A 9,970-nucleotide genomic window follows, 5' to 3' on the forward strand; every position below is an offset into this window, starting at 1 on the left:
ATTGAACCTCTAATTGCCTCCCCTCCTCCCTGCAGCTTGGTAGTTGAATTATACCCTTGGTTCCTAGGTATTAGGGTTACTGGGATTAACAAATCAAAATGCACATCATGTTAAATTTGAATTTCAGATAAACAGCAAATAATTGTATGTGAGTCATACTTAAATTTGTTGTAAACAGGCACGGTTTATCTGTAATCCCAAACCCTAGAGAGACAAAGGCAGGAAGTTTATGAATTTACTGAGACTGAACTACATAGCAAGAACCTTTCTTTAAAAAAACAAGGCTAAGGCTGGCTGCCAGTGGCTCACGCCTGTAATCCTATCTACTCAGGAAGCTGAGATCTGAGGATCATGGTTCAAAGCCAGCCCAAGCAGCAAAGTATGTGAAACTCATCTCCAATAAACCACCAGAGAGCCAGAAGTGGAACTGTGGCTCAAGTGGTAGAACAACTAGCTGGGCACCAGTGGCTCACACCTGTAATCCTAGCTACTGAGGAGGCTGAGATCTGAGGATCACAGTTCAAAGCCAGCCCGGGCAGGAAAGTCCATGAGACTCTTATTTCCAATAAACCACTAGAAAACCAGAAGTGGCGCTGTGGCTCAAGCGGTAGAGAGCTCACCTTGAGCTGAAGAGCTGAGGGATAGCGCCCAAGCCCAGAGCTCAAGCCCCATGACAACAACAACAACAAAAAACCAGTGGTAGAGCACTAGCCTTGAGTTGAAAAGCTGAGGGACAGCGCCCAGGACCAGAGTTCAAGCCCCACAACAACAAACAAAAAGAATGGGGAGGAGGAGAGGAGAGGATGGGGGAAGGGAGGGGAGAGCAGAGTAGAAAGGGAGGAAGGGAGGGAAGGAAGGAAGGAAGGAAGGAAGGAAGGAAGGAAGGAAGGAAGGAAGGAAGGAAGGAAGGAAGGAAGGAAGGAAGGAAGGGTGGGGCTGGGAATGTAGGTTAGTGATAGTATGCTTGCCTAGCATGATGAAGCCCTAGGTTCGATTCCTCAGAACCATGTAAACAGAAAAGGCCCCAAGTGGCACTGTGCTAGCCTTGAGCAAAAGAAGCTCTCAGGAACAGTGACCAGGCCCAGCTCCAGAACTGGAAAAAAAAATGCATTGGAGAAAGGAGTCTTTTCAACAGATGATGCTAGGAAAATTAAGTCATCACATGCGAAAACATGAAAATGAGAATGTTAGAGCCCTAATTCTCGGTAGTGACACAAATTAATTCAACATTAATTAAGCCATGATACTACTAGAAAAGGACGTAGGAGAAACACTTCAGGAAACTAGAAAGGCAATGATTTTTTTGGCTAAGATCTCAAAAGTACAGGGAGCAAAAGCAAAAGTAGATAAATGGGAAATACATCAAACTTTAAGCTTCTACACAGCAAAGGAGATAATAAAAGGGAAGAAGCAACTTATAGAATGAGAAGAAATATTTCCAAACTATATCTTTGATAAGAGTTAACATCCAGTGGGGAGAGGTGTACATGCCTGTATGTATGTGTGTGTACGCACGCGTGTGCGTACGCATGAACGCACACTCACACGGGTATAGAACTCAAAAACCTTAGAGCTGGAGGTGTGGCTCAAGTGGTAGAATATCTGCCTAGAAAGCATAAGGCCCTGAGTTCAAATGACAGTACTGAAGAAAAAAAGAAAGCAGCTAGATGCTACTGGAAATACCTTTAATCCTAGCTACTCAGGATGAAGAAACTGAGAAGACCCTAGTTCAAGGTCAGCCTAGACAAAAAGAATTAAGTGATGATGTGCACCAGTAATCCTTGCTTTGGGAATTGTAAGGTCTGCAAAGGGACACCTCCCTACCTCTTGGCTAAGTTTCCACCCATTATCTGTTACCTAGGTAACTGGCAGACCTGGAAGCAGTCACCTTCCCCTCCTGCTAGGTCACATCCTGGGCCACCTCTGGTCACATGCTTCCTATCTGGGACCCTTAGGAGGATCCCAAACCCTGAGGTCACATCTGGATCCTGAGTAGCCACATCTTTCCCCCACCTGGCCACACCTCTTCCTGGCCCAGGACTTATCCATGCCTCTCCACCACATATGGCAGGGGCAGCAGTTCGGTAAATAAACTTTTTTTTTTGTCGGTCATGGGGCTTGAACTCTGGCTTGGGCGCTATCCCTGTGCTCTTCAGCTCAAGGCCAGCACTCTACCACTTGAGCTGCAGTGCCATTTCCGGTTTTCTAGTGGTTTATTGGAGATAAGAGTCTCACAGACTTTCCTGCCCAGGCTGGCTTTGATCCTCAGATCTCAGCCTCCTGAGTAGCTAGGATTACAGGTGTAAGCCACTGGTGCACTTCTTTTCCTGCCTGAATAGCCTGTGGTAGTCTCTTCATCGGCTACCTAATGAAACCTACCTATTTAATAGACCTTACAGGAAGGAATTGGTAGGATTGTGGTTTAAGCCCAGGGCAAAAACTCATCTGAAAAGTAAAGCATTAAAAATTAAAAAATAAAAATAAAGACTCGAGTGGTAGAACTCTTATCCATCGAGCATGAGGCTCTGCAGCCTTGAGTTCAAAACCCTAGAACTACCACATACAAAACCACAATAACAACAACAATTAAAAAGGGTAGATAGGCCTGAATAGACATTTTGCAAAAGATATACAAATATATATATATATATATATGTAGATATAAAGACATATATATATACATGCAAACAAAAGAAGATATAAAAAGGTGTATGAAAAATGTTCAATATTACTAATTATCAGGGAAATGAGATAACACTTCATCGGAGTAAGAACATTATTATCAAAAAGAGCCAGGTGCTGGTGGCGCATGCCTTTAGTCCTAGTTACTCAAAAACCAAGGTCTGAGGATCACTGTTCAAAGCCAGTCTGGACAGGAAATTCTGTGAGACTCTTATCTCCAATTAACTGTCAGAAAACCAGAAGTGGAGCTGTGGCTCAAAATGGTAGAGTGCTAGCCTTGCACAGATAAGCTCAGGGACAGTGCCTACGCCCTGAGTTCAAGCCCCACGAACCCCTTCCTCCACCCCCCCACCCCACCCCCATACACACACCAAAGATAGAACAGGGGCTGGGAGTGTAGCTCCAAAGACAATGGTTATCTTGCATTGTGAGATTCTGGGTTTGGTCCCCAGCAAAAAGAGAGACATACAGACAGAGACACACAGACAGAGACAGAGAGATCCCCACATGAAAAAAAAAATGTTTAATTTGGAACTGGACGCTTGGTTCAAAGGGTAGAGTGCACATCATGATTGAAAAAGCCAAGTAAGAGCTTAAGGCTCAGAGATCAAGCCACAGTACAACCACACACACACACACACACACACACACACACAAAGGGACGTGAATGAAAGTGAAATGCAGTCCCTGAACACACGGGGCCTTTATCTCTCTCTCTTCTTGGAGTTTGTGGGGGTTTTCCTATGACCTCTGCTTTATCTCTTCAGCATTCCACTTCCTGTATTTTCCTTAAAGCACGTGAGTGTCTTTATCTCCTCCCAAAAGTTTCTCCCCAGACCCAGCTGCTTTCTCACACTACTGTTTTTGATATTGTTTTCGTTATTGCCAAACATCACTGCCTTGCTTTCTCTGGTCTCATTTTCCCTTTTCCCCTTGTAATCTAAACTCTAAACTGCCTCTCCCCCATGTTGAAGCATGCTGCTTCTACTGAAACTATTATCGAGAAAGTTGAAGGAGGTAGGACAAAAGATATCAAATGGGTATATAAATTCTTTAAAGCTGAACTCATTTGGGGAACTAATTGCAAGTTGGGTCATTTGGCCTGTGTTTCTGAGTGCTGCAAAGCATAGACTCCTTTAGGAAGGATGTCTTTCACAGACCAAAAGTCACACAGCCTTATCTTCCACTGTCTTCTCCAACCTCCCATCTGTCTCTTAGTAACACCCTTAGAATGTATTAGCCTAATCATGATGTCCATTTGTCTTGTTGTTTATTCACAAATGTATTGTCTAAAAAGTATAAAAGCATTATGCGGGCTGGGAAGGTAACTTAGTGGTAGAGTGCTTGCCTTGCATGCATGAGGCCCTAGGTTTGATTCCTCAGCACCTCATAAGCAGAAAAAGCCAGAAGTGGCGCTGTGGCTCAAGTGGTAGAGCACTAGTTTGGGCTGAAGAGCTGAGAGACAGTGCCAAGGCCCAGAGTTCAGGCCCTACAACAACAACAACAAAAAGCATTATGCTTTGGTCATTTCCTCAAACTCCATACTCTTCTGAAGCTCCTCTTGTACATGTAAAAATATTTTTTTAATGTATGCTTTTTGTTGTTGTTAATCAGCTCTTACTTTAATTGGGCTCCTAGCTCCATCAAAAGAGCCTCTCCCTCCATGAAGTCAACAAAATTAGGTACTACTCGAATCTAAGGACCCATCTCATGCTTCATGGTGATCTATATTTCAATATTTTAATACTAGTGATACTAGTAAATGCCTCCTATTACTTATGTACGACCAGAAAACAAAGAAGCCACATTTTGGGAGGTCAAATTTTAGTCTTTATTAAAAGGCCAGCAACTGCATGGTGGACTCCTATCTCAAAGATCAGCAGTCAGCAAATACACTTAACAGTAGAAAACTGAGCCGTGAAGTCCAGAGAGAAAAGAAAGAATAAAAACAATTTCAACAAACCAATTCAGCTCCAATGGAGAGTTGAAGTGGGATGCCATGGTGACCAGGAAGAGCCAGCAGACAGGAGACAGGACACAAAACACAGAGATACCTGGCATGGTATAATGGTGCCTGAGCTGGTTCAAGCCTAAATAGGGTCCAGTCAGATGACAGGGTCACAGGAAATTCCATTCTCAGGCACTAGACTGACGGGTTTAGTAGCCTATCATCCAAGTACCTGCCCCTGCTTCCAGGGATTCCGGCATGCCCATCACCTGGGAGGCAGAGGCTTCACCTTCCCACAACATGAAAACAAGATACCAGGCCCTATCATCCACTATGTGGCCAAGATGGCACTGGCCAGACCCATTCTCCCCACTTCAATTTCATATGGTGGAGGAAGTAAAGATGGTATATAATATTTTACTTGGATTGTGTAAAATTGATAATGAACGATTTTAAGATATGAATATAAGTGTGCTGTGGATAAGACTTCCCTGGTGACTAGCTATTTTAGCTAGTAACTGTAATTGTAATTCTGTAACTCCATAACCCTGTAACTCTGTAACTCCGCTTCTGCTGTTTTCTGAACAATTCGAGCCCTAACCCAGCTGAACCATCACCACCCTTTATTCTATTCCCCTGCTTCCTGCCAGCAAAACCTTGGCAGGAAATCTAAACTTAAGGTGCAAATTTCTTGTAACAATCATTGGCTAAATCCAACACCCAGCCTCCCCCTTCCTGGCCCTGGCCCAAAAAGCTTAAAAGAAGAGGTGGGCTGGCACTCAGGGCCATTTCCTGGGATCCTGAGTCCAGTTGCAATCCTGGCGCATCAGCACTTTTCACTCAATAAAATCTTTTACATTTTCATTGTGGACTGAGTGGTCTCACAGCACCTCCCCACTACAAATCTAATCATTAACAAAACTTATTTAGCAATTATGTGCTTCTGAAATAAACACACCCCGTTCTGAGAACAAGGTTACATAGCACTTTGCTGGGACAGATATTATTTTTCTTTTACTTCAGATTTCTGGAATTGGGAATATGTTAGAAAATTGTCTAGGCACATGTGTCATTCATTTCCTGAAGGTTACTGTGACTGTCACAATGATAATCTCCTAAAAACAAAGCAGACATAATCCCTGTCCTCTGTGAACTTCCAATCAAGTAAGAACCTGAGTAGGGAGCATGTGGGGCCTAAACCAGTTTCAGAAATAGGTACGTATGACAGTTTATGGGACTTCACATCCCTATTAGAAATTGAGGTTGGAAAAAAAATTGGATTCTAAACAGTCAAGGGAATATAAAATTAGGTTTGGAATTTTGCTTAAGTCAGTAATGATACTTTTCTGTAATTCCCTCCTATTCTGTCAGAAAAGACTGAAGTGAGGAATCTGAGTTCAAATAATATCTCAGCCATCCCAGTGCCAGGCCAGGTGATGGGGACTGTTGTTTTCACAGTTATCCTGGCACATAACCAAGAGATAGGGGCAGTCCACTCAGCATCAAGGCCTAGATGTGAGACAAGACATCCTTTGAATTGTGGATACCTGGCTCAGTGGGTACAGCCAGGAGGGTCCTGCTTTGGGAAATATATAGATACATCATGCTGTTTAGCCCCAGGGGAGCCCAGGTCCTTGTGTTGTGTTTATGTATAATGCCTTGCTGAGGCTTGGTCTCCACCTAAACATGTGGTTGTTGTCTTTAAAAGCTTGGTGCAAGCTCTGTTCAGGGATGCAGGTCTTTATGACAATTGGCTGCCTGCAGATCGCTAGCACTCCAATAAAGACTCCAAGATTCGACCTTTCAAAATGTGGCTTCTCTATTTTCTTGTGACTGGATTTATATGATTTACAGTACAACAAAGTGGAGCTGGGAAGGTGGCTCAGTGGTAGAGTGCTTGCCTTGCATGCCTGAGGCCCTGGGCTCTATTCCTCAGTACCACATAAGAAAAAAGCCGGAAGTGGTGCTGTGGCTCAAGTGGTAGAGAGCTAGCCTTGAGCTAAAGAGCTGAGGGACAGCACCCAGGCCCAGAGTTCAGGCCCCATGACCAGACCCCCCCCCAAATAATAAAATAAAATAAAGTACAACAAAGTAACAATGATATTTAGAAACTAACAATGTATTATTGTGATTATTATTATTATTGGGTTTGGGAGGCAGTACTGGGGTATTAACAGGGCCCTCTGTTTGCCAGGCACCTTAACCATACTCTTTGCCTTTTTCTATTGGTATATCTTTTTAATTAAGAAGTGGTACAAAGGATTTTTGAAGGATGTGCATGTGTGTGTGTAGTACTGGGGTTTGAACTTAAGGCCGCAAGTTCTTGCTTAGCTTTTTGCTCAAGGCTGGTGTGCTGCCACTTGAGCCATACCTCCACTTCTATCTACTTCCAGCTTTTTACTAGTTGATTGAGAATAAGAGTCTCAAGGACTTTCATGCACAGGCAGGCTTCAAACAGTGATTCTCAGATCTCAGCCTCTAAGTAGCTAAGATTACAGGTGTAAGCCACCTGCACCTGGCCACAAATCTCAATTTAAAAAATACAACCACTGTTAGTATTATGCTCACCTTCGGTCCTCAGCTCCACTCACACCTGGCCCCCCTCCCATTCCTGGCATTCCCTCCATACAGCTGGCCCCTCCCTCTCTCCGTCCAGACCCACCTGAACTCCCATCGACCTAATTTCCTACCCCTCAGACCCTCCTGCTACCTGGATGGGGACAGGGGCCATGTGCTCCCTCTTGGGGGAAATATGCTCCTCTAATAAACCTTATAATAATCTTTCTCCTGTGCCTGCCTGCCTCTGCGTGGTCCCCTGGGATGGATGTGTGGGACCCTTCAACCACCCCCACCTCCCTTGACCTAGCGGCTTTTTCATTAACCTCTGCCTCCTTGCTCAGACCTCATAAAACCCAGCTCCTGTCCCAGCTTTACACAGTCTCCAAGCCCACAGGAAGACTCTGCCCTTTGCAGTTCTATCTCAATAAACAGTCCTTGCCTGTGGAAGATGGAGTCTGGCCTGTTTCCTTCCTTTCTCTCCATGTTCCCAACATTCCTTTTCTTCCTTCCTATCTTCCTTACTTCCTTCTTTTCTTTGTGCCAATCCTGAGGCTGGAACTCAGGGCCTGGGCATTGTCCCTGAGTGATGAGACTACAGGTATGTACTACCTTACTCTACTGAAACCAGAATTGGGTTTATTTTGTTTGTTTGTTTGGTTTGGTTTTGGGGAGCTGGGGGTTTTGTTGTTATTGTTGTTGTTTGGTCATGGCGCTTGAATTCTGGGCCTAGGCACTGTGCCTCAGCTCTTCAGTTCAAGTAAGCACTCTACCACTTGAGCCACAGTGCCACTTCCAGCTTTTCTGGTGGCTAATTGTTTTTTGTTGTTGTTTTTTTTTTGGGGGGGGGGTCCAGTTGTGGGGCCTGAACTCTGGGCCTGGGCGCTGTCCCTCAGCTCTTCAGCTCAAGGCTAACGTTCTACCACTTGAGTCACAGCACCACTTCCATCTTTTTTCTTTTTGTTTATGTGGTGCTGAGGAATCAAACCCAGGGCCTCAGGCATGCAAGGCAAGCACTCTACCACTGAGCCAACTTCCCAGCCCCTCTGGTGGCTAATTGGAGATAAGAGTCCCACAGACTTTCCTGCCCTGGCTGGCTTTTGAAATGATCCCTCACATCCATCCCAGGGGACCACACAGAGGCAGGCAGGCACAGGAGAAAGAATATTATAAGGTTTATTAGAGGAGCCATATTTCCCCTGGAGAGAGAGCATTTGGCGGCTTCCACTATCTCGGTAGCAGCAGCATCTGAGGGGTAGGAAGTGAGGAAGATGGGAGTTCAGGTGGGTCTGGGTGGAGAGGGGGAGGGGCCAGCAGTCTGGTGGGAACTCCAGGAATGAGAGGGGCTCAGGTCTGGGTGAAGCTGAGGACCAAAGGTAGGCATAGTGCTTACAGCTTTGAATTGCAGTCCTCAGATCTCAGCCTCCTAAGTAGCTAGGATTACAGGTGTGAGCTACCAGTGCCCAGCTAGAACCAGAATTTTTAGACCCCAGACTCAAACTCCAGGAATTCCATGTTCAGGTTTAACCACTTACCCCTATCCACCAAATAGAGACATGATGAAGGGCAGAGAAAAGAGATTTATTACATGGCAGTCCTGGGAAGACAGCACTTTTGGTACATCTTTTGTCGTCTTCAGGCACAGATATGAGCTATATGCTTAATTAGTCAAGGAACTGAGAACAGAGTGAAACAGGATAACTTAAGAAAACTGAGGCCTGGTGAAAGCAATTCAGAAATATGGTATTTGGAAACACAGAAATGCTATCTTGGCTTCAGGGAGAGACAACAGGATGCATTTCCTCCCTGAGGAATCCATTTCTCACCCAAGGATTAGCAACTTTCTGACAGGATGCCCCAAAATGCAGATAGCAGGACACCTCCTTGTGTTAAGGATAAGGATCAGTTTTATGGCAAGATGCATTCTTACCTGGAAACTCAGAGAATAACACCTGGTGTGCTTTGCGTAACTTAGAAGCCAGACCCCCTGCCTTTACCCAAAAATACCCCAAAAGCCCAAGAAGCTGGGTGTTTCTGTCTGTCTCCTTGTGTGCTTCTCTCTCTCTCTCTCTCTCTCTCTCTCTCTCCCTCTCTCCCTCTCTCCCTCTCTCCCTCTCTCTCTCTCTCTCTCTCTCTCTCTCTCTCTCTCTCTCTCTCTCTGGGTCTGGGTCTCTCTATGTTTGTCTCTCTGCATGTTTGTCTCTCTGTGTCGCTATCTTCCTATGAGAGTACCCACACTCGGCTAGAGTATGTCCCTGCCTTTCTGTTTGTCTGCTTTTTTGTCTGTTGTCTGCTTGCCTGCTTGTTTACTCAATAAAGCTCTGCCAAGTTTTCTTACCATTGTGACTTGTCCAGAAATTCTTATTCTTCATTAAACCTCATCTCCATTCGGTGACAGGAAAGCAAAAGGCATGCATGGTTTAAGAGTTACAGATTGGGTCTGGATGAGCTTTTTTTTTGGATGAGCATTCTTTGGGCATTGTTTGGGGAAGGGTCCCAGAAAGGTCCCAGAGCTTTCACCACTGTTATCATTGGTCAGAATAAACAAGTCATCCTTGTCTGGTAGGTGGTGTGTCCTGGAAGCACTATTGTTCCTTAGGGATAGTTTCAGTCACTAATATGAAGATGCTGTTGATCAGTGATAAATCCTGTCCTTGTCTTAGCCCATGTTGATTGCAACTGCAGATAGAAGGCTTGAAAGCAGACACATTCAAAATGGACACAGAAATACCAAGCTGTTCGCCCACTTTTAGCTAATTCAAGGACTCAGCAAAAGCAGTTCTG

This window comes from Dipodomys spectabilis, unplaced genomic scaffold (assembly GCF_019054845.1).
Source record: "Dipodomys spectabilis isolate Male_0828 unplaced genomic scaffold, ASM1905484v1 ptg000145l, whole genome shotgun sequence".
NCBI classification, from domain to species: Eukaryota; Metazoa; Chordata; class Mammalia; order Rodentia; family Heteromyidae; genus Dipodomys; species Dipodomys spectabilis.